The following is a 25400-nucleotide window of genomic DNA, read 5'->3' as shown; positions in this document are numbered from 1 at the left end:
ATTAATCTCCGGTGGTTGGCCCTGGGTTTTCTTAGGTGGCATGGGGTTTGCTCTTATACTAGTTGATACAGACGTGGGTCGAGGGTTCGAACACGAAAAGGGGAAAGTCTAAAATGAGTCAACTGGGGTAGATAGGTAGTTGGGTTCAAACAGGGTCTCAGAGAAAATTTGGCTCTCCCAAATGACACAACAGAAAAATCTGAAATTTAGTGAATTGGTTCCTGACACCATAAGGTAGGTGTGGTCCAATTTTTAGGTCCAAAAAACACGACAACAGGGACCAAGTGGGAGACGTCCCAAGAAAGTTGAACTCGTTGGATGAGGTCAACTTCACCAGGGAAGGTTGAGGTCAGCTGGATCACGCTGATACTACGAGCTTGGTGATACTACAAGCTTGGCGACGGGTAGACTTGGTTGAACCTTGGGCCACACCCAAAGACCCTATTAAAGCTTCACACGACCCAGATGAGGTCAAGTAACTAGGAAGGAAAAGAGAGAAGGCAAGATTTAGAGAAAGAGAGAGGCAAGAATTAGAGAGAGGAATACATGAGATAGAGAGAGGACTTCAATTTTTCATTCATGCTCAAGAAGCAAAATACAAGGCATTTATATAGGCATAAGAAGCCCTCATAAGTTCTTTACACAAGTTAGATAAAATATTAAAATTCTCCTAATTTTGGTTAAGCCTCCTTGGACTCTAAGGAGATTAGGCTATTTATGAAATTTCAACCTCCAAAAATAGCCCATCCTCTTATCTCCTCTTTCCCATTCTTAGCACCCTCATAACTAACTCTTTCACGCCCTTCTAGCCTGTCCAGAAATAGAGGGACGTCCCTTGGGTGGGCCACACCAAGCATAGTTGCCCTAGCCGACTAGGATTTTGGATCAAGGTCTACCTGATCCATAACAACTAATTAGATGTCTACAATATAGTAGAATCCTCTCCTTCAATTTCAAATTATCAAAGTACAGTTTGTTGTTTTTTTAAATGTGTTCAACAACTTTTTGTTTTCCTTCCAAACAAAGCCCACTTTCCTCCTAAAAGTAACTATGTATTTTCAAAAAATGTCAATGTGCTTTTAAGAGTGTTTTGATTATTTCAATCAATTGAACACTGCTACATTAATATGCTAGATTACCAAACAAGCCACCTACTAGAAAAGTTAATCACCAGAAGTAGAAACTAGAGCTAATTACGAAGTTTTCCCACCACCACTCCTTCAAAAACAAGACTAAAAGGTTTCATAGTACCTAGCTTGATGCAATTTTGATTCAAAAAGTAACAGATGGTCTACCTTCTCAAATTTTAGCAAACCATCCAAGTATCCATCTTCCACTCTAATTATCTTCATCTATCACTAGCTTAAAGTTAAACTATTATAATTTATGGTAGTACACTCTTACTTTACCAAAAGTGAAATCTATCCTTTGAATCATGCTTATTATGTTCTATTTTGCTAATTTCATGTGATAAAGTTGAATTGATCATGATGTTTTGGGCCCTTTTCAAATCATTCTCACCTTCAAGAATTATGATCCCTTGACTTTTCACCATCATAAAAACTGAACATTATGGCATATTACAGATTATTAAATCTAGTAGCATAGTAAGTAAACTATCTGGAACACATCTGAATAGCTATATATCAACAAATGGTAGCTAGATCCATGAAAACATGTGTACCACCTTGAACCATACCTATGTGACATAGTTGCTAATTCTGTTTTTGGGTGCAGCCGCAAAGGAGGAAATGCCTCACCTACCTCTCCAATTCCACAAATAACTCCTCAACTACTCGCTCCAAATAATCATTACCATATTTGCTTGATATATGCACCCTCATATAAAAAAGTTCTAGAGCTGTACTTTATGTCCCTCAATCTTCCTTGTGTGGCATAGTTGCCAATTCTATTTTGGGTGCAAACACAAAGAAGAAAATGTCTCACTTACATCCCAATTCCTTAGATACCCCACCAATTACTCTCCCAGGTTACCATTGCCAAATTTGTTTGATTAAAACTCAAACCAAATCCTCAAACTACTGGGTCCAATACAAAGTGGAAATGGAAACATTATTTTATGCTTAAAAGAAGTTTTGGAAAGGACCATTGAAATCATAGTTACCAATCCTAGCTTCTTGAAAGAATTGCACTTCTCCATATTTATTTTTTCTTCCAGCTAAGTTTCAAAAGCATCTAGCTTTTTGCTTTGAAAATTCCTCTATTGGGACAAACTTTCAAAGCTATGTAGATGGATATGCTAGTCATGGCCCAAAATAATGATAACAAAGGATTGTTTCATATTATGATCTACCTAAAGGTGGCAATCAATTGGGTAATTTATTGAACTACTTGAGTTCAACTTAATATACGCTCAATTCAAGGGTGTTTGCTCACTAGGCAAACTGAGCTCGAACTTTAAATTCAAGTTGTGTTGTTAAGCAAGCAGAACTGAAACTCTTAACGAGTTTATTAAGAGTTTAATAAACTTATACATGTACATATGGGTTCATCCAACACTAAACTAGTAGTAATTAACATTAGATATATTCAACTCATTGAAATGATCAAAATGCCCTTCAAAATAAAGATATTTTTTAAAAATACAATACCACATTTTAGGGTCAAAAAAGTAACTTTAACTTTCCATATTGATATTTGTAGAGTACACTTTTTACTTTTTGAAAAAGGTGTTTTGACTTTTTATTTCCCGCCAAATACAAAAAAATCATAATGCCAAAAAAAGTCATCATGCATTTTTTAAAATGCAACTACTTTTAAGGGTATTTTATATATATTAATAAGTTGAATGTATCAAATGTTAAATACAACCAGTTTAATGTTAAATAAACCTTTTATATATATAGGAAAATGGAAACCTACAAAATGGGCACAGTGCTCAATAAATGCTATTGGATTTGCGGTGTTTTTTTCAAAATTCCAACCCCATAGATGTGTTCAGTATGATTGATTTACTCGAAGTCGACACTTGGATAATGCATTTTGGATGGAAGAAATGGTATTTGGAGCCTAGAAATTTTATGAAAATTATAGGTTGTTGGTTTTTTAAACCTTATAAAACCTATCCATGCATCGGAATCAAATGCTCCAAGAAATAATTCCTATAAAAACAAGCATATAGATCACATCTGTATGGTCAGAATTTCGAAAAAACACCGAAAACCAATACCATGTTTCTGTAAAAGTGTCTTCAAAAAGGACATTATGATCAAGACACTAAGTTCTTGACGAATGAAGTGTGCACGAAGGCACAATAAGGACACTTAGAACACTTGTGCATAAAGGCACTACCCACAGTGGCTCACAAATGCACAAAGATATAAAAGAATATGGAAAACTTTATTGAAAAACAAATGGCTTTGACTCAAAGCCCCCACTAATACAAAAGGAGAAGCCCATATTTATAGGGCATTGAATGAGCCTTGGAGGGGCTCCAACAACTAGAGTGTGGGCCCCCCAAGGTACACAAAGTACATAAAGGAAAAAGTAAAAAAATAAAAATGAAAAATAAATAACATACAAACATATTCAAAAAGATAAATATGCGTAGAATAGAAAGAAGACTAAAATACCCCTACAGCTAATACAAAAGGAAATATATATTTGTAAATATATAAGTAGATAGATACATGTATATGTATCTCTCTTTATATATATAAAATATATATGTAGGATTTCAAATATTATGGAATACAATTTAACACTCCCCCTCAAACTTAGGGCATGATGACCGAAAGTTTGACCAAAAGAAAGTTGAATCAAGAAGAGCACAACGCCTTAGTGAAGAAATTTGTCAGCTGATATTCTGAAGTTACATGTGGAAGATTTATGGCTCCTTTCAAATATGCTTATCGAACATAGTGGCAGTCCATCTCGATATGTTTTGTACGCTCATGAAAAGTGTGGTTTTTGGCAATATAAACTGCACTCTTGTTATCACAGCATAGCTTGGTGGGCGCTTCTACATTAATCTCCATATCTTCCAACAGATGATGGATCCATGCAATCTAGATGGTAGTAGTTATCATAGCTCGGTATTCAGCTTCGGTAGAGGATAACGACACCTTTTGTTGCTTTTTATCATGGTTGTCGGTCGAGAAAGCGGGAGCAAAAAGCGATACGGAAAGCGGAAGCGGGAAGCGAAGCACTTTCAAAATTTAGGAAGCAGAAAGCGTGGGAAGACTTAGAAGCGAATCACGAACTGTCTCAGAAGCGACCCAAGAAGCGAACCGAAAGCGACCTAGGAAGCGAGGGGAAGCGAAAAAAGAGGAAAAGAAAATGAAAAAAAAAAGAGGAAAGTGAGGGGGAAGCTTGCTTCTCATAAATGGAAAGTGTGTTTCCTATAAAAGTAAAAGGGAAACACTTCCCTGCGCGTTTCGGAAGCGCAACGTTTCGCACTTTCGAAATGCGCTTCGGAGAAGCGTGCTTCCCCATATGCCTGGGTGTTTTCGGTAACTCTGCTTTTTACATCTCCATGAAATTAGTGAGTCTCTTAAAAACACACAAAAGCCAGTGGTGGAGTAACGGTTATTTAGGTCACATCCCCAATCAGAGTCAGTATAAGCTATTAATTTTAATTCAGAGGATGAGAATAAGAACACTCCCTTATTCAATGATCTCTTTATGTATCTGATGATCCTCAGAATTTCACTCATATAAACGGATGTTGGTGCATGCTGAAATTGGCTTGCAGTATGAACTGCATGTGAAATATTTGGTCGAGTAATACTCAGGTACATTAAGGATCCTACAAGTTGTCTGTAGGGAGTGGGATCTTTGAGAAGAATACCATCATCAATTTTCATTTTGGTTCCTACTATAGCAGGAGTTTCACAAAGTGTATAATCTGTAAGACCTGATCTGTCAATAATCTCAAAAGCAAGTTTAGTTTGAGATAAAAAGTAACCTCTATGAGAATATGCAACTTCAATTCCCAAAAAATATGTCAGAAGTCCTAAGTTAGACATCTCAAATTTATCTTTTAGAATGGATTTTATGCTCTTAATTCTTTTAGTATCACTTCCAGTTATTAGCATATCATCAACATATAAAAGTAATATAACTATTCCTTCATTGAATTTTCTGACAGACAGGGTTGTATCAGTGAAGCATGAGAAAACACCATTTTTCAACATTACAGAGTTAAATCTGACATACCAAGCCTTGGTGGCTAGTTTTAGTCTATAAAGTGTTTTTTGGAGACGATGAACTTTTCCTTTAAGAGTCTCCATTCCTAGAGGAATAGCCATATACACTTCTTTATTTAGATCGCCATTTAAAAAGGTATTTTTAACATCCATTTGAAAGAAGTTCCATTTTTTAATTGAAACGATAGTAATGAGGCATCTGACAGTAACCATTCGTGCAACAGGAGCAAATGTTTCTTCATATTCAATCTTGTATTCTTGACTATATCCTTTGGCTACTAGACGAGCTTTATATCTTTCAAGATATTCAATACTCTTGATTTTGACATTAAACACCCATCTACACCCTATGGTTTTGTTACCCTTAGGAAGATCTTGAAATTACCAAGTCTTAGCTTTTCTGATAGCTCTAAGTTCATCATCCATAGCTTCTACCCATTCAATACTTTTTGTGGCTTCTTTAAAGTTTTTAGGTTCTACATATGAGTGAATGGCGGTAAGGCAAGCTTTATGTTTAGATGAAAATGAATCATAAGAGATGAACCTAGAAGGGACTTTCTTATTTCTCTCGGTTCTTAGCGGATTTTTCTCATTTGAAGAGGTAGTTCTACTAGATTCATTATATTTTTCTATTACATTTCTAAAACTATTTTTGTCTCTATGGGTATACGTGATAGGATCTCTAGATGTTCCTTCATCAATATGTTGATAGGTAGGTGAGTGAGATAAGAAGTTATTTTCCTCAACTTCATTGTCACTAGAGTTATTATGAGTAGATTCATCATCACTAGCATCATCATTTCTAGATAATAACTCAAATAAAAAGAAATAATCCATATTTTCTTCGTGAGGTTCACAACTTTCAAAACCACACACATTTTTCAAAAAGCTCACATTTTTTCATACATATAATTTGTCGTCTTTAATATCGTAACATCGAAACCCCTTTTGAGTTTCGAAATAACGCTGTCGACGTGCATGCAAAGCAGGACCGGGCCAGGCCTATACAGAGTGACCCGGGCGTGGCCAGGGATCTCGGCACCAATGGGATGGAAGATCAGACCCCGGTGATGGATCCGACCTCAAGCATTATACCATGATCCAGGGCGTGCCCCTGTGCAACTATTCCAGGCGAGCGAAGGCCTGAAGCATGCACGTCGACAGCGTTCCAACACATGAGATGATACAGCGCGTCAGCAACATTGATTTAGTCTCGGGTCCAAGGACTGGACCCGAGATCCAGATCCACTATGCAGTCTATTAATATTCAACCCTAGAGTTACGTAGGCTAGAGAAGATTGATGATTCTTTTTCTCTTTCTGTCAGCACATGTTTTTCCACTGCAGCCGTTATTTCTGTTTTCTCTTTAATTCTTTTCTTCATTATATCTTCCTTTTCAATAAGTGAATTAACGTAGATTGATTGGTTTACCGATCCTCGTTGCATCAAAGTGGTATCAGAGCACAGCCCCTCCTCCTTGGTCGACGGTATGGCGCAAGAAACGAGGGACGATCCTACGAGCGGGAGGAATCGGGTACCGTCAACGAAGACCCCATGATGCGAATGATCGATATGATGACGAAGATCTAGGAGAATCTGCTACACGTCAACAAGGACGTGGCCGGCATGTCAAAACGTTTGGATGGGATCGATGGTCGGATCGTCGTCCTTGAGTCGTCGGTGGAGCCGCGCACGACGTCAATGCAAAAAACGGGAGTGACAATGGGTGATGGTCCAGCGGATGCCGCAACACTCAACCCAGTCCAGCCGACCTTTCATCCGTCGACCGTGCACGGGGAGGGCGTCGGGATGGGCCTGCATAGGGAAGCTGGTCGCACAAATGCCCCGCAAATGGTACTGTTTCTGAATCTCGTCCCGGTGACGGTTGCAATTCAGGTGGCCAGTGCCCTCCAGCCGAACCAGGGGGGCGTTGAAGGACCTCCCGACGTCGGCCTGGGTGCGCAGGCATGGCCTCGATCCACGGCAAAGGGGTTGCAGGCCAGACATGGCCTGCAGGGCCCGAGCGTGACGTTGGGCCAAGTTGCTGGCACAACCGCTTTAGCCCGGACCGGGGCTGACCTATCTCCCCTACCGAAGTTTGTGCGTGGGGGTGCGGTCGCAGCCCACCAGCGAGCAGGGTGGTGTGGTCCTTTGTGGTTAGGACCAAACTTGACAGGGTCCGGTCCAGAGCCGATAGTAGCAGGGCCCAGACCCGGGTCCCAGGGAGTGGGTCCGAGCTTTGAACCCCATCATCCGGCTTACCCAGTTGGGTCTGGTTCGCAGGTTCTCCCGAATCTGACCCAACCTAATAATTTTGATCCTAATGCGCGATCCAATACCGACCCAAACTTACATCGAACCCGACGGAACTCCAGTTTGATTTTGAGCCGAGTCAAAACCAGACCCATCATGTTATGGATCAAGGATCGAGTTCCAAACAGGCCTTTACCACCCCCAATCGCTTCATGAACCTACCTACCCCATTCTGGGTTCGACGAATAGTGTAGGTTTAGACCCGATCCAGATCCAAGCAGGTGAGTCATCCCAATACTACACAAACCAGACCCAATACCCATACCAAACCCCAAACTTGGCCCAATCCATTATCTCATCCCCGATCGAGAACCTTGTCCCATATCCAACCCACTACTTCCACCATACACCAACTTCCAACCAAAATCCATATTACCCCATTCCCACCAACCCAGAAACGGCTCACCGACCAGTCCTCCCACCTACTATATCGGTGTCTCAACGTCGACAGCAGATGGCTCACACCCAAGGACGGGCCAGACCAAGGCAGTTTCACGCAGCAGCTATACAGATTCAACAGAGACCGTGACCTGAGCGTCGACAACATGTCACTGGAGTTCGTCAGCATCAACCCCCAGGCGAGCAGTACCGTGACGAAGATGACGATGCCCTGATGGATGATGACGCCTTCTAGAACGAGTACCCTGCAGGCATGGTGGAACCATGTCAGCAGAGAACGCCAGAGCACACCTCTACCTACGGGGTGAAGTTGGACCTTCCAAAGTTCGCGGGACGATTTGATGCAGAGCAATTCTTCGACTGGGCCTATGCAGTGTAGTTTTTCTTCAACTACCACTCGGTAGCTGAGCTCCATCGTGTCTCTCTAGCGTCCACTCGATTAAGGGGCCTAGCGCAGACATGGTGGGTTGAGTTGCAAAGGTCGAGGGAACGACAGGGGCAAGAACGTGTGCAGACATGAGAAGAGATGCAGAGATTGATGCAGTCCAAGTTTGTGCCTTCAGACCAAGAGCCTACAAGGAGTACATGACCTGCGTCAAGGCACCCGTACCGTGGCAGAATACACAAATGAGTTTCATTGTCTATCCCTACGAGTGCAGATCGAGGAGACCGTCCATCAGCAGGTCACGAGGTATATTTCTGGTCTTCGTTCTGCTATTTCTGATGATTTCAGTTGTATCACAGTCGAGTCATTGGATCAGGCCAGCAGTTATGCCATGAATGTGAAGGAAAAGTTGAAAAGGAGGCAAGAATATAGAGTTTCCGGAAGTGACCAGTCCAGTCGACCCAAGTCGAGTTTCCCAACCAGGAGAGCGAGCTCCCCTAAGAAGAAAGACTCAAAGCCCACCCCAAGAGTTGACCCTAGCAAGTCTGACCAGTCTGGGCCAGCATTCCATACCAGGTCCAAGTCCAAACCTAGTGAGTCAACCATCCGTTGTTTTAGGTGTCAGGAGTTAGCACACGTAGCGTCCAAGTGCCCCACCGTAAACAAGAACGCCCATTTTATCGAGGGTATTGTTGAGTCAGCATTCGATAGTGAGCATGAGGGTGAGTCGTCGGTTAAGGGAGAGAATGAGAGGGAAGTTGTAAAGTTCGACGGTAACGTCAAAAATTTGTTGTTCATCCATCATGTTTTGACTGCACCCCGAGAGTCAGCCCCTGCAAAATGGTTGCGAAACAACATTTTTAGAACCCGGTGCAACTGTGAGGGGCATGCATGTGATGTTATCATTGACACTGGGGCTTGTGAGAACATGGTTTCCGAGAGTGTCGTGTCCACCCTGAATCTGAAAACGAAAAAATTGTCCCAACCATACAAGATGGAGTGTTTCAAAAGAGGGAACGAGGTTCCCATTACCCAACGTTGTCTAGTTTGGTTCTCTATGGGGGAGCATTACCACGATGAGGTGTGGTATGATGTAACCCCTATGAGTGTGTGTCATGTTCTTTTGGGACGTCCCTGGCAGTTTAACCCCAAGACCATTCACGATGGTCGTAGGAACACATACTCATTTATTTTTAAGGGTCATAAGATAATCCTTCTCTCTATGAAGGAGGTCGATTTTCCCATTATGGATAAGCCTGAGCGAGTTCCCCGGCTCACGGGCCTGTCATACCGGACTTTCTTGAGCCATTGTAGGGAGGACGATTATTGTTATGCCCTGGTGGCTAAACCGTCTATGAGTACGTCGTTGCCCGTTCCCGCGAACATCGTGCCCCTTGTTGAGAAGTTTCGCGACATTATGCCAGACGACCTTCCTGATGGTCTACCTTCGATGAGAGTGGTGCAGCATGTCATCGATTTTGTCCCGGGGTCGAGTCTACCTAACCTCCCCACGTATCGCATGAATCCATCTGAACATGCCGAGTTGTTGAGGCAGGTTCAAGAGTTACTGCAAAAAGAGTTTTATTCGTGAAAGTGTGAACCCTTGTGCAGTGTCCGTCCTTCTCACACCTAAGAAAGATGGATTCATGCGCTTGTGTGTCGACAATAGAGTGATCAATCGCATCACTGTCAAGTACCGTTTCTCCATTCCCCGGTTGGATGACATGTTTGATATGTTGATCGATGCCTCTATTTTCTCTAAAATCGATTTAAAAAGTGGGTACCACCAAATCCGTATCCGATAGGGGGATGAGTGAAAAACGACATTCAAAACACGTGATGGGTTGTATGAGTGGTTAGTCATGCCATTTGGGTTATCAAATGCCCCGAGTACTTTCATGAACATGATGACCCAAGTGTTGCGTCCTTGTATAGGGAAGTTTGTCGTAGTATATTTTGATGATAGTTTGGTCTATAGTTCTTCGTTGTCTGATCATTTAAGTCAATTGCGTCAAGTCCTCGAGATTTTAAGGAAGGAGAAGTTGTATGTGAATGCTAAGAAGTGTGAGTTTATGACGTCAAGTGTGGTATTTTTGGGTTTTATTGTGTCGTCTGATGGAGTCAAGGCGGATCCCGCCAAAGTCCGTGCGATTGTAGAATGGCCTACCCCAAGGACTTTAGGAGAAATCCGCAGTTTCCACGGGCTAGCCACTTTCTACCGTCGTTTTGTGAGGAACTTTAGCACCCTCATGGCCCCTATCACGGAATGCCTAAAGGGCACTAGTTTCCATTGGACTTCAGTCGTGGGCAAAGCATTCACGGTCATCAAAGAGAAAATGACTAGTGCCCCCATCCTAACCCTTCCTGATTTTAGCGCAGTTTTTGAGGTTGAGTGTGACGCCTCTAAAGTGAGAATTGGTGTCGTCTTGAGTCAGAACCGCAGGCCCATCGCATTCTTTAGTGAAAAGTTGACTCAGTCGAGGTGCCAATACTCTACTTATGACGTAGAGTTCTTTGAAATTTGAAGAGAGTCGACATAGTATAGATCTCCCCTCCTAGAGTCATCCCCAATCAACCTCTCGAACCGGCGATCCTGTATCCAACATTTATTAGATGAGAATTTTATATCACATCCATGGTTCGAGACTTGAGAGACTGAAAGTAAATTTAAGTTTAATTTTGGAATAAATCTAATTTTTGGGATAAAAAAACCTTATTTTTTAAAGTTTCCAATTCCTTTGATTTCAAGGAAAGTTTTATCCGTGGTTGAAACAAAGGATGGAGAAGAATTTTTTGAATATTCGAAAAAAGAACAAATACTTGGGGACACATGAAAAGAGGCACTTGAATCTAAAAGCCAAGAAGTCTTACCGGAAGGAGAAAAAGTTGACATGGCGGCTCCCAAAATTGCACCTTTAAGAAGAGGTTGAAGTGCTTCCATAATTTGATGCAAAAAGAGAGTTTCATTGGAAGAAGATGAACATTCTTCTTTTTTAAACTGAGATGTGGTATCCATGGTTAGCAACTTCTTCCACTTTGGGCACACCGGTTTGATTTGCCCCTGTTCGTTACAAAAGTGGCACACAATTTTGCTATAATCTCTTTTTCCACCTTGCCCACTATTTTCCCTTGCTCCTTGATTTTGATTTTTGAAATGAGGAGGTTTGTAAGTTTTTAAATTATTTCCCGATCTTTAAACAGCATTAACACCTTCACGTTCTTCTTGGTTGGAAGGTGTTGCAAGAACACTTGGGTTATTTTTGCTTATACCCATACGGGTTTCTTCTCCACTTAATTTTGTAATTATGTTTTCAAGAGAAGGGAAAGTAAACGAGGATAAAGGACAGGATCGTATTTGTTCAAATTCGAGTCTAAGCCCATTTAGAAAGTTAAAAAACGATCATCTTCCAATTGTTTATGCCTAAGCTCAATGGCTTCTCCACTCCATTTGGGCTCAAGCATGGTATCATACCAAATAGAGGACAACTCCGTGAAATACTCTCTAATAATCATTTCGCTTTGTTGGAGGGTCAAAGCCCTTTTTTGAAGATAGTACTTATGAGTAAAGTCCCTTGATGTGTACATTTTTTCAAGATATTGTCATGCTTGAGAAGCATTTTTGAATTTGATAATGATGGCATTAAATTTTGTCTCAACGGATGAGAAGATCCATGATAGGATTTTGAAATTTCTCATCTTCCATTCTTCATGTTTCTTACTATAGTCTTCAAGGGCGTTGATTCTTTCTTCGCCTTCAAGAATCTTTATTTCTCCTTGTTCCACCAAGGTAATCTTTAGTTCCGGTTCCAGTTCCGGTTCCGGTATTGAGCCTTTGACATATCCCCCAAGCCCTTTACCCTTGATGTGGGCTTCCATATTGTCGGCCCAAACATGATAATTTGAGCCATTGAGTTTGAATTTTGAACCCAAGAGAGAAATGAGTCTTTTTCCCCCATTTGTAATGGAAAAGAATATAGAGTGAGGGAATTCTTAGCACCAATGGGTCGATCTAGAGAAAAATCTAGATGTGGTATGATTCTCACGATATATATTGTAAGAGTTCTCCACGCTCAAATTCAAGAGAAAGGTAGGTGCATGACTTTCGAGGCACACGATCCTCTTCAATAATAATCTTGCTTTGATACCATGTAAAAGTGTCTTCAAAAAGGACACTATGATCAAGATACTAAGTTCTTGATGAATGAAGTGTGCACGAAGGCACAATAAGGACACTTAGAACACTTGTGCACAAAGGCACTACCCACAATAGCTCACGAATGCACAAAGATATAATAGAATATGGAAAACTTTATTGAACAATAAATGACTTGGACTCAAAGCCCCCACTAATACAAAAGGAGAAGCCCATATTTATAGGGCATTGAATAAGCCTTGGAGGGGCTCCACATCTAGTCGTTGGAGCCCCTCCAACGGTCACATTTATGACCATTGGAGGGGCCCAACGACTAGAGTGTGGGCCCCCCAAGGTACATAAAGTGCGTAAAGGAAAAGTAAAAAAATAAAAATGAAAATTAAATAACATACAAACATAGTCAAAAATATGAATATGCGTAAAATAGAAAGAAGACTAAAATACCCCTACGGCTAATACAAAAGAAAATATATATTTGTAAATATATAGGTAGATAGATACATGTACATATATATAAAATATATATGTATATGTATCTCTCTTTATGTATATAAAATATACATGTAGGATTTCAATAAGTATGCAATACAATTTAACAGTTTCATTTAGCACTGTGACCATACTGTAGGTTTCCATTCCCCCCCCCCACCCCCAAAACACACACACACACACACACACACACACACACACACACACACACACACACACACACATATATATATAGCTCTCTTGTTCTTGCCTCATACATGTATATAGGTCAAAGGTTCAAATTCCATCTTCTATTATTATAGTTAGAACAAAATTTTTATTAAGTTTAATCAAGCTGAACCCAAGCTTCACTGTTAAGGCTCAACTGAACTTGAGTCAAAGTCAATCTTGCATTTAACAAACTCAAGCATGAAGAGTTAATAAACTGAATTCAACTCATGTACCCACAACCACTACCTTGACACAAATTGATCCACACCAAGTCAATTTTCTTCCAAGCTACAGTCATAGGATTTACCCAGCCGAAAGAATTATATGATTTAAATTCCTGAACATGAATCATAGATTCCTGATTCAGATTACACTCCTTGAAATTGATAGTGCGCCCCCGAATCACTAGGATGAGCATCAAGAATAAGAAAATTAATGGGTTGGATACAGATTGGATCTAAGATCGACAAATCAACTTAATCAAATATGCATTAATCAGATCCATTATTGATTTGATTATCTCCAAACCAGATCTGGTGCAAATACAAAAAAGAAAACTGAACCCAATTTACAACCATTTATGTAGTTAGTTTTGGTCAGAAACCAAATCTATATTTGAGTCGGAGTCTCATCAAAATCAATCATTAAAACAATAGGGCCTACCAAGTGCAGGCCACCACTTCGTGGGGATGGGGAGGGGATACTGGAGTCAGTCCTAGATTTCTACCACTTTTTGCAAGAAGTGGGCGCTATCAAGACTTAAACACATGTTTTCAAGCATTTTACAATTACACCAACCAATGGCCCTCATGGAAATAAAATAATCATTCTGAATATTAGTCCAATTAAATCAAACTTAAAACAAAAATAAAATCACATAAATTAGGAAACCGGATATCTATTGGTATCTTCCATACATTTACAAGATCACATTTAGCTTGAACATAAAAGTTACTCAGAATTTCCTGCACCAAATATATTAGGAAGCAATCCTTTTCATGGTGACCTCAACTGACTCCATGTCTAGAAAGCTTTCAAAGGTGCTAAGTTAGTTGGGAGTGATATTATGACCTCAAACAGAGAGTCATATGTTGAACTTCTAAAAAACGATGTGAAGTATGTTGAAAGAGGAAGATACGTAAAATATATTGGTTGCTTCTCACTACCATCCTGGAAATGTAATATATCATATGTTGATCCATTTGAGAGCCATTTCTTGGCGCAACAATAAGTCTTCAGGATGTCAGAATGGAGATACAGTTCGAGAACTGAGGGCCACCACTTGTTGCAGAAAAGCAGAAGACTGGGACCGACCCCAGTGTGTCCCTCCCCAGAACTCTGAAGTATGGGACCACATTGAGCATGGCCCTTCTTTTTCATGTACCATAAAATACGGAAATAACAGTAACAGAAGTTATGTTCACCATCAAAATTATAACCATGCAATTATCAAGGATTTCCATTCAATGCTTATTATCAAGTCCCAACAACATGTGGCACAACAACGCATCTGATCCGGAAATGAGTCAAACTCCAACTCCTTCACAAGAATGGCAACGAAGTGGTCATTTTCACTATTTATAGAAGCAGCAGGAAATTAACCAACTAAAGAGTGAAGAAACTAACCTTCAAGTGCTTAACACAATGAGTGTCACCTCCCGCGCAAGCCCGAGCGTGGCGGCAACCTGGGGGTGAGGGGTAAGCTCTTGGAGTCTTATGCGACCAGGACAGCGACAGTATGTACGGCAGGCAGAGCCAGAGAGACTACGTCTCTAATCCTGGGGCGGTTTCTCCAAGTAAAAAAAAAGTGCTTAACACAATGAAAGTTCAAACCCTACAATTCAGAGAGAGTGAGATAAGCCAGAAAGTTAACAAATCCATGTCCTCATTCGACCTATTAGATTCCAAAATAGAGACGCACAAGGTCAGATCACAAATACAAAATTCGCATTAGATATAACACCAACCTTTCAAAACTCTACAGATTTTTTTTTTGTATCCTACGTCAATCAATCGATGTTGGCAAACCAAGTCCAGCCTGATTCAACAAACGCGAGATCTTGGCCACCCAAGAAGTTCCCAACCGAAGTTCCACCATGACTTGCTTTCTGCAAAGTCCTAGCTTTGTGTCCACAAGATTATGAAAAGATGGGGATTCCACCCAATAAAGATGCACCTTTACACCCACTACATGAACCAAGACCGGAGTCGAGCCAGACGCATCCCTTATGAAACCCCAGCCCTATGTGTATCAAAGAGTCGATTCATTGCATGGAATTGGTACAAACAGCCATCAAGGAATGCTCAATGCTGCTCATGCAAAGTGCGCGGTATGAGAAACGCGATTTCTGATGAATTTACAGCGCTTTTAAATTGACAATAATACCATTCGATATTCGGATGGAATATAACACATGATTCCCAACAAAAACTCAAAAAATGAGAACAAAACACATATCATAGGATTATCAACCTTAGGGAGTCATATATAAGAAGATAGGAAGGTAATACAGAAAAACTTTCAGAGGGAATGAAACATAACAAATAATTTACAAAATAGAAAACCCCTGGAATATGGGGGAAAGAGGAAATCGGAGTTGACGGTTTCAATCCTAGTTTCTTAACAACACAGAGAGAGAGAGAACTTGCCGATGGGGGATGAGTGTCGCACAGCCTCAGCCGTTCGATTATTGGCCGGAGCACCGCACCATTTCTCGTGCCGAGAGAGAGAGAGAGAGAGAGAGAGAAACCCTAGGGTAGAACTCTCTTTCTTTGAATATATGGTCGGACTTAGCAACGGGCTGGCACCTTGTATTGGGACGTTGCAAGTTCGAACCCCAAATGGTATGGTTGTATAACTGGTAAGGTCTAACCCTAGCTTTCTCTGTAGAAAAGATAAAGAAAAAAAAATGGTCGGACTAGGGTCTTGGACCGTTATCCTGGATAATCCGTACCAAATGCATCAAGAGAGAAGAGACTCGGGACGAAACACAGACCAACATCCGTGGATGGAACCCATGTTGGGTTCAGACTCTCTAGGGCTCTAGGTGTCACGGGTCTATTTCCTTCTATAGGTTAGCGTGGCGCGATGGTCCTTCCTCACCGCCGCAAGCCTACTTATCGCTCGTTTGTCAATCGCGAAAGCTTGTAATCAGAGTGCAAGAGAGAATAGAGGGAGAAGAATTGCAATCACAACGAGGGTGAACAAAAGAAATATCAATGCATTTGATTCATTCATAATTTTACCCGCAGACTATTACAGTTCAAGTATACGGGCTCCTCCTTCGGGGTATTGATTCACCTGAACCGGGCAGCTTATATCAGACTCAACAAAAGCAAAACAGACTCTAGACGCAACTTTACAATATAAGTCACAAAGAAACATGCTCTCCCCTTCAAATCATGTGTCGTCTTCGACGTCATCTGTTTTATGGTAAGCTCTGACTTCAGACGGGTAGCGGTTGTTCATCCAAAAAGCTAGCTCTTACGTAGGTTTCATTGTTTTCTCCCACTGCACTAAGTATTTCTTCATTTTGCCCAAATAGTTGACCTTATGACGAAGGATCTAACTGAGATGCTTCTTGACCCGTTGTGTTGTTGGGGCCCTCTACATAATGCAAACATGTTGTGGCATGATGTGTTCTGGGTCTTCATCGTCTGGATGAAACTGCTTGAGGTTGCACACATGGAACACCAGGTGCACCTTGAAGTCTGGGGGCAACTCCAACTTGTACACCAGCTTGCTCACATTCTTTGTGATGGTGAAGGTTTCTTTATACTTTCTTAGCAGTTCGCAGTGCCGCCCGCAAAAGATGCATGTGCAACCTGGATATAACTTCACCAACACTTGGTCCCCAACTTAGAACCTATCGGGCCGACGATGTTTGTTCGCTCACTTCTTCATTCTCTTTGTCACCTTGTGTAAGGATGCATTTGTCAACTCATTATGCTCATGACAGTCTTGAACAAACTAATAGTCGAAGGATGACCTTCCTTTTTCTTGCACCACAAGAGTGTACGGGGTCAGTTACTGCTGAAACATGGCTATCTCGAATGGGTTGTGCCCTGAACACTCGCTCTTCTGCAGGTTGTAACAAAACGGTGTCACATCAAGGTGTTTCACCCAATTTTTCTGATTGACACTAACAAAATGCCTAAGGTACTGCTCCAGTATCTCGTTGATGCGCTCTATTTATCCATCTGTCTGCGGATGGAAGCTTGTTGAAAACAGCAAATCATGGTCAAGTAGCTGAAATACTTCATGTCAGAACTTACTCGTAAAGCGAGCATTGCGATCACTCGTAAAGCGAGCATTGCGATCACTCGCAATGCTCTTTGGTATGCCCCAGTGCTTACCACATGTATTACAAACAACTCTGCAGGGCACTCCTTAGAAGTTGGGATGAAGGTGACATACTTTGAGAAACGATCTACCATGACCAGAATAAAATTGAGGCCCTTTACCTTTGGCAGACTAACAATGAAGTCCATGGAGATGCTATCTGAAGGACGTTCTGGAATTTGTAGAGGTTCAAGGAGACTGACAGCCTTCTGGTTTATCACCTTATCTTGCTCACAGATGAGGCAAGTTCGTACATACCTCTCCACGTCGTCCCTTGTCTGCAGCCAATAGTAGCCGCACTCATGAAGTGGTAAGGTCTGCTCCTCACCAGAATGGTCGGCCCATAGTGTATCATGGCACTCCTTAAGCAGTTCTTCATGGAGGCTTCCCCACTGTGGCACGAAGACATGTTTCCCTTTTGTCACAAAGAGGTCATCCTATAGCCAAAATTGTCGAGTCTTCCTCGCCTACGCTAGAGAAACAAGGTATTGTGCTGTCAGATCCTGTTGCATACCTTCGTGGATGTGGCTCAGCAATGTGTCATCTAAATGCACTTCAGAAAGCTTTGTGTGTGCAGTTGCTAGTGCAACTCTACTGCTCAAGACATCCACCACAACATTGTTCTTTTCAACCTTATACTCTAAGGCAAAGTTGAACTCTGCCAAAAACATCTGCCACCGAGCTTGCTTAGACGTCAGCTTTTTCTATGTCTGAAAATAGCTCATAGCTACATTGTTAATCTTGACGATGAACTGGGCACCCAGAAGGTAGTGTTGTCAAGTCCTGAGGCAATATACGATGGATATCATCTCACGTTCATGCACCGTGTAACTCCTCTCTGCATTCTTTAGCTTACGGCTCTCATATACAACCGGGTGACCCTTATACATAATAACTTCGTTGATGGCAAAGTCTGACGCATCTGTGTGGACCTCAAAGGGTTTTGAGTGATTAGGTATTCACAACACTAGCTCCCTCATTAAGGTTTTTTTTCAAGCCGTCGAAGGCATCTTGGTATGCTCCTGTTCAGAGCCATACCCGATTCTTCTTTAACAAACCTGTGAGGAGCACAACAATAAGAAAATAGCCTTTGATGAAACGTCGATAGTAGTTTGTCAAACCAAGGAATGACCGCAACTTTGGCACTTTACCTGGCGAAACCTATTCTTGGATGACTCTTATCTTTTGTCCATCCATGCACAGCACACCACGCCCCACAACGTGGCTAAGGAAGTTGATCTCCTCCTGCCCGAAGAGACACTTCTCCCGTTTGACACATAGCTTATTCTCCTTCAGTACCTGAAACACTGTTCGCAAGTGCCCGACATATTCCTCCATGTTGTTGTTGTAAATCACGATATCATCCAAGCAGACTATCATGAACTTGTCTAAGTACGGGTAAAAAATCTGATTCATTAGGGTCGTGAACATGGCTGAAGCATTCGTCAACCCGAATGGCATTACTAAGAATTCGTAAGCACCATAGCGGGTGACGCAAGTTGTCTTCGACTCATCACCTTCAGCAATCCTCACCTGCCAGTAACCCGATCACAGATCTAGCTTTAAAATGATAAAGGCACTGCCTAGTTGATCGAACAAGTCCGCTATCAGTGGCAACAAATACTTGTTCTTCACCGTGACCTTGTTCAAAGCACGATAATCCACACATAATTGCTTGGAGCCATCATGTTTCATCTGAAATAGGATTGGGGCATCAAATAGGGCTTTCGATGGACGAACGATGCCTGCATCCAACATCTCGTTCAATTGCCTGCACAGTTCTTTCAACTCAGTTGGCCCCATGCGGTATGAAACCATTATGAGAGGCTTCGCTCTCCGGATCAACTTAATCTTATGGTCAACCTCACGTCTTAGTGGATGATGCTTTGACAATTTTGGAGGCATCACCCCCCGAAACTCCTCCAACAGTAGGGCTAGGGTTGGTGGCACTGTTGCTTACACCTTCCCTTCTTTTGTGTGCACGACAGTAAAGAATGTCTGCTACCCATGCTTGACACCCTTCTTCAGCTGCATTAACGATAACACTGAAGACTTGTCATTCTGTGTCAGGCACTGCACTATGTGGAACAAGTTTGGCCCCATGATCGTCAAGGTGTTAAACTTTGGTATCATCATCACATTCTGACTTCGCAAAACCCAAAATCATCTTAAAATCATTCAGGGGCACCACAGAGAAGTTGGTTTTGTCGACCCAACTCCCCACTTGGATAGCCACAAATCTTGCTTCACCAAGGATGAGCTTGGCCTCAGAGTTCACTATTTTGATGGTCTTCTGCTTTGGCTTGGGCTTCAAGCCCAATCGCTCTGCCTCTTCCCGCGATACGAAGTTGTGTGTGGCCCCAGAATCTACCTTTGCTGAAGTAGACTTTTCATTCGTAATGACTTCGAGATACATCAGTTCTTTGCTAATCTGCATGTTCTCAACTGCATAATTTCTAACTGCATTGATCGACCGCATGACTCTTATTCGCGGTTGCATGATCTCAGTAACACTGTATTCTGCATGTGCAACATTGACATGCCTGTCGTCCTCCACAAGGCGCTTTGGGCACTGACTGACGATATGCCTATCATCACAAAACCAGCATGTCACAATTGCACCCTTGTTGTTGTTGTTATACTTTGTGTACTTATGTTTCTTATCGGATTGATGGTGTGTTGATGCCTCACATTTGTTATTGCTTCGTTTATCCTTTTTGCCTTTGTGGTCAGGCTTATTACCGACTTTGGTTGATGGGGTGAAGGTCTTGCATTAAGTGTCAGCTAAACTTTCGACTGTCACATATGCGTCTTCCAAAATATGGGGGTTGCTCATTTCCACTTCAAACTGTGCTCATAGCTGAAGTCCCACAATACACCCATTGAGCTTGTCATCTTCTAACATGTTAGACACCTCCAACATAAGCTTCTTGAATGTTCTGATATAGTCTTGTAACAAACCAGTAAGTTTAAGCTCGCCTACCATCCTGTACGTCTGCCTCTGCGCATTCTTTGGCATGAAGTAGTTGCACAACTCTATTTTAAAGTTGTCAAAGGTGTCTATCACGCATTAACCATTTTCTATGTCATTGTGCTTCTGCCTCCACCAAGCGATAACATCTCCATCAAGTAGAGTTGTTGCAGCCTTGATTCTGAGATCCTCAAGCATCACATTCTGAATGTCCAAGTAGTCTTCTACTTGGAACAAAAAGTTCTCAATGACCTTGTTGTCGCGAGAACCATTGAACTTTGCTGATATTGGCACATCAATCTTTGATAACCTCTCACCATTTCCCCCCCCATTTAGGGTCACTGTCTGCTGCAATGTGCGGTTCTTAAACTAAAGTTCCCCTACTTCAGTTTGCAAGTCGACCACTGTTGTCATTAACGAAGTGACCTGTTTCGTCAGCAAGATCACATCATTAAATCCACTGAATGATTCAACTACGCGTGAAATTCTTCTTCGTGCAAGGTCACATCTTGCACCAGCCTGTTGACAGTTGCATCCATCTCCTCTTGGCTCCGAGGTGAACCCATCTCCTCAGCTTCGACAACTATCTCACCTTTGGTGTTGCGCAAGTTTTGATAAGGCACCATGATGTCTTGCTCATAAATCGCAGCTTGTCGACGTGTCTGTCGACACCGACTCTTGAGTCCATTCTCTAGCATGAGAACGAGCTCTGGTAGCACTTGTCATAGGCCTATTTCCTTCAATAGGCCAGCACGACGTGACAGTTCTTCCTCACCGCCGCAAGCCTACTTGTCGCTCGCTTGCCAGTCGCAGAAACTTGTAATTAGAGTACAAGAGAGCAAAAGATAATAGAGGGAGAAGAATTGCAATCACAATAAGCAATCACAATGAGGGTGAACAAAAGAAAGCTCAACGCATTTGATTCATTCACAATTTTGCCTGCACGCTATTACTGTTCAAGTATACGGGCTGCCCCTTTGGGGTATTGATTCACCTGAACCGGGCAGCTTACATAAGGCTCAACAAAAGCAAAACAGACTCTAGATGCAATTTTATAATGTAAGTCACAAGGGAACACTGGGGGTGAGACCAATAAACTGGGTTGAGTAAGAGAGGTTGGGTTGGCCATTTGCATTAACCAAAATATGCGGTTGGGCCTTGGGGGTTTGAATCGGTTTGACTTGCCATCACTAACAAAATTAAAAATTGCTCAGGCGCTGAACTTAAGATAGAGATTAGGAATTACTTAAACCAACTTGGTGTCGAACAAGGTATAACATAATAAAATGGGTTTGGGTTCTTTAAAAACATTTTCAATTCAGACTCATATCTAAACAAATCTAAAATTTAAAAGGATATCCAGCTTTATCATAAGTAATCCAAGTGCATGCTCTCTCTTTATATATATATATATATAATATTAAGCTAGTTGTGTTTAACATTAAATAGATTCAACTTTATTAAAATAACTAAAACACTCTTAAAATAATAACTCTTCTTAAATACAAATGATTTATGAGGTCAAAAAAGGTAATTTTGATAGCTTAATAGAGTTACTTTGTTATTTCCTCTAAGTTCAAAAGACTTTCAGTGTATTTTAAAAAAATATAATTATTTCAAGTATATTTTAATCATTTTAATAAGATTGGATCCATCTAATGTTAAGTTATTTAATGTTAAATTAATCATATATATATATATATATATATATATATATATATATATATATATATCACAAAGATTCATGAACACAATGACATGTGATGCAAGTTTGAATTTTTTCAAAAAACATGACACAAAATTTTAGTTTTTAATCAATAAAAAGCTATATTTTTAATTATAAAACATGTATTTTTATTGTCAAATAAAAATGTACTACAGTATTATTAAAAATATTACAATGATAGTCATATGTGTCGGTGTAGGTGTCGTGTCGACATATCCATTCGTGTCCTCTGGTGTCATGAAGGGCGTGCTCCCAAAATAGCATCCTGTCTGCCTCTCTCTCTTTCTTTGTTTGCATGTGTTTTGGCCGAGACAACTGCTGATACTTTCATCTTTAGATAAGAGTAGGATAAAGGGCACTGGAAGTCCGGAACAGAGATAGTTCAAGAGTCTGCTAAAATGTTCCTAACTGCTGGATTTGAGGTATTTTTAAGTGGGTTGGTGGAAGAAAGAGTAAATGCTGCAAAAGTTTTCAACTTAAAAGGCCCAAACTTCCTAGGAAGCATGCTTCTAAAGAACAAAACTCATGTTTTTTTTATATTTACACGAAGAAACCACTCCCGGATCAGAGACCTAGCAGCGATGATTCTGCCTATGGCACTTACGATGAGTATCATGGCAACGTAAAACTCTGTGGGCTTTTATCTTGCTTTCAGGGAATTGCCTGCCACCTTCTTACAGAAGGTGCGACGCCCATGAGATTTGAACCTAGATCACCTGCCTAGCAGCCTAGGCCTCATCCGACCACGTCGAACCCCTTTGGGGCAACTCAACTTTCTCAGTTTGAAATCAAACTTTTCAGTGATGTAAATATAGTTCCTATGTTAAAAATATTTTTTAAAGTAATTTCGATATAAAACCTATGTACCAAGGGCATTTTTTCGGCAAAAAGGTTTCAGATTCACTGAGTTAAAACAAAAAAAGTATAACTGTGAGGTTATCTATTTTTATTCATTTTTTTTTATTGTTCCTACTTCTTATTCCCGTTATTTTGGTATCTATGAAAGTAAAATGAGAACTGCTACTGAAGAATGCATTAGGTAACTATTAGAGAAAATTAAGTATGACATTGAGTTCAAGATTTTTATTAATCTGATTTTTTTTTTATAAGCAAGCTGGGGGGTTAGGCAGACCCCCACCAGTTATTATTCAATGTAACATTGAGTTTTGAACCAGCAATGTCGCGCCTCAAGGAGAGGCGCAGTGCTAGCTCCTACCAACCATGTGGAGGCCCCCGTTGGTCAAGTCATAATTTTATAATTGTTTGTAACCATATTAGCATTTAGTGAGAAACTACAAGCAGTGATGATAGTTGACACCTAACTATTTTTTTCACTATTGGCGAACATTGAAAAATATTTGTGTAGTTGACGAAGTTCTCATAAAATATAGGTGAATAATGATCAACATTTGTGAAGATAAGGAAGTAAGGAAGTATGTGAAGTCTATGTGAACTTAGTCGAGTATTTGCATAAAATATACGCAAACTTTATCAACTATTTTGCATAAAATATATACAAACTTCATTCACTATTCTTGAAGTTACATGGTTTAGTTTAACGATGCATATATTTTTATAAATTCACATATATAAAATGAAATTCACACAAATATATTTATGAACTTCTTGTAATTAAAATGTCAACACTTCACAAATAGTGCACAAGAGATTCACAAATTTACTGAAGACTTAAATCCAAATCTCTTCATATTTTTGTGACAGTTCAATAGTGACACTTTGATTTTTATAACTATATGATAGTGCAAACCAACATTAATTATGATGCTTCAAATTTTACAATGATGCTTGGTTCACTTTTAAGGTTGATTTTGCCTTTAAAAAGCAACATTGAAAAAGATTTTGGAACACCAAGGATATTTTGGAACAACAAGGATGTTATAGTTAAAGTGGACAAGATTTTGAAGAAGATAAGCGGTAAAGATGCTCATATGGTGAATGATGTTGATGGTTTTCAATAAAAGGAGTAGGCTTCGATTGTAACAAGTGTGCAGAGTAGGTAGATTCACCTCAATCATTTGCTTGAGAGAAGAGAAGGTATGCAAAAAAAAAAAAATCGACTGACATTAAGAAGCCAAAAACCGAACGTCTGATATGGTGCTATGTTTGATTGGAAATGAACCTTTGAAGAAACAAGTGTATGCTTTGGGTTGGATTAAAGAAGAGGTGATTTTACCTCAATTATTCACTCAAGAGAGGAGAGGGTTTGCGATCAAGAAAAATAACTCGATTGGCATTAAGAAGCCAAAGAATGAACCCTTGATGTTGAACATTTTCCTATTTCATCAATTAATGTTGCTATGTGACATAGTCTCTCGAACCCTTTAATGTTGAGTTATGTATTATGGTTGTTTGTGACATTTATTTTTACTGTAATGAATATATATGTATACGTTTATTTTTTAATTATTCATGTGGAAGACCCAAAATGAATTTCTTTTTTGGTTCATATCGCTGACCCCAATTGTTTTGGGATGAAGGCGTAGTAGTAGTTGTTGTTGTTGTATAAACAAAGAAAAACCTAGGCATGTCTTTGCAAATGAGGCTATGTTTGGAAGCCTTGTAATTTGATGGATGTGTTGTCAAAATATCATTTTGCCAATGTGTGATGTTGAGAGAAGAAATTGCCAAAAACATCCTCTAAAAAAAAGGTGTTAAAATGTGGTGTTGGGCCTGCCAATATCAGTCCCAACACATTGATTTTACATCGCCAGCAAGGGATTATGAATGCGTGGCAGAAACCACAACTAAACCGACGCCACTGTTCCCAAACAGCAAAAAAGTACGAGAGCATGGCAGAAACCACAACACAACCGCCTATTCAAGGATCCCAAAATAGCCTTAAGAGTAAAAGGCGTAGCAAGACAAGCTGCCCTTGCAATTAATTAGCAAGGGTACCATTTTGAGAGTACCTTCATTTAAAAAGTAAAAAACATTATTTTACGCTTCCAGCAGGTATTTAAAATGCATTCAGATAGCGTAGGAGGTTAAATGCAATAAGTGAAACATTGAGCAGCTCCCATAAACAGCTGATAAATTAAATCTCTCTCTCTCTCTCTCTCCGCGTGTGGGGTGGGGGTGAAGGATACAACAAGCAATATAAGGAACCTACAGCACCATTGGTGATAAGTGCACCAGGACAAGGACAAATCCAGAGTGGTGTCCATTGTGCTTTAGCACCAGTTACCCAGATCACTATCCTGTTAGATCACTAAAAGAAAAGGAA

At 40.6% G+C, this 25400-nt stretch overlaps 1 protein-coding gene across 3 annotated transcripts in view; it reads right to left on the bottom strand.

Moving 5' to 3' along the window:
* LOC149838528 (protein FLX-like 2) overlaps positions 1-15894 on the bottom strand; it is a 31162-nt gene extending 15268 nt beyond the window's left edge. Inside the window, exons 1-3 of one of the 3 annotated variants that reach the window (XM_090006649.1) lie at positions 15767-15854; positions 15085-15427; positions 14744-14951 (exon numbers count right to left, since the gene is read on the bottom strand). The gene's annotated coding sequence lies outside the window, so the exon portion shown is untranslated. Of the gene's footprint in view, positions 1-14743; positions 14952-15084; positions 15592-15766 lie in introns of those variants that run through there. The other 2 variants (XM_090006647.1, XM_090006648.1) reach the window with 2 other exon arrangements.
* Between the last annotated feature and the right edge of the window lie 9506 nt (positions 15895-25400).

This window comes from Nuphar pumila, chromosome 5 (assembly GCF_984573655.1).
Source record: "Nuphar pumila chromosome 5, dmNupPumi1.hap1.1, whole genome shotgun sequence".
NCBI classification, from domain to species: domain Eukaryota; kingdom Viridiplantae; phylum Streptophyta; class Magnoliopsida; order Nymphaeales; family Nymphaeaceae; genus Nuphar; species Nuphar pumila.
Note: the sequence above shows the minus strand (reverse complement) of the source record. Positions and strands in the feature narration are given on the sequence as shown.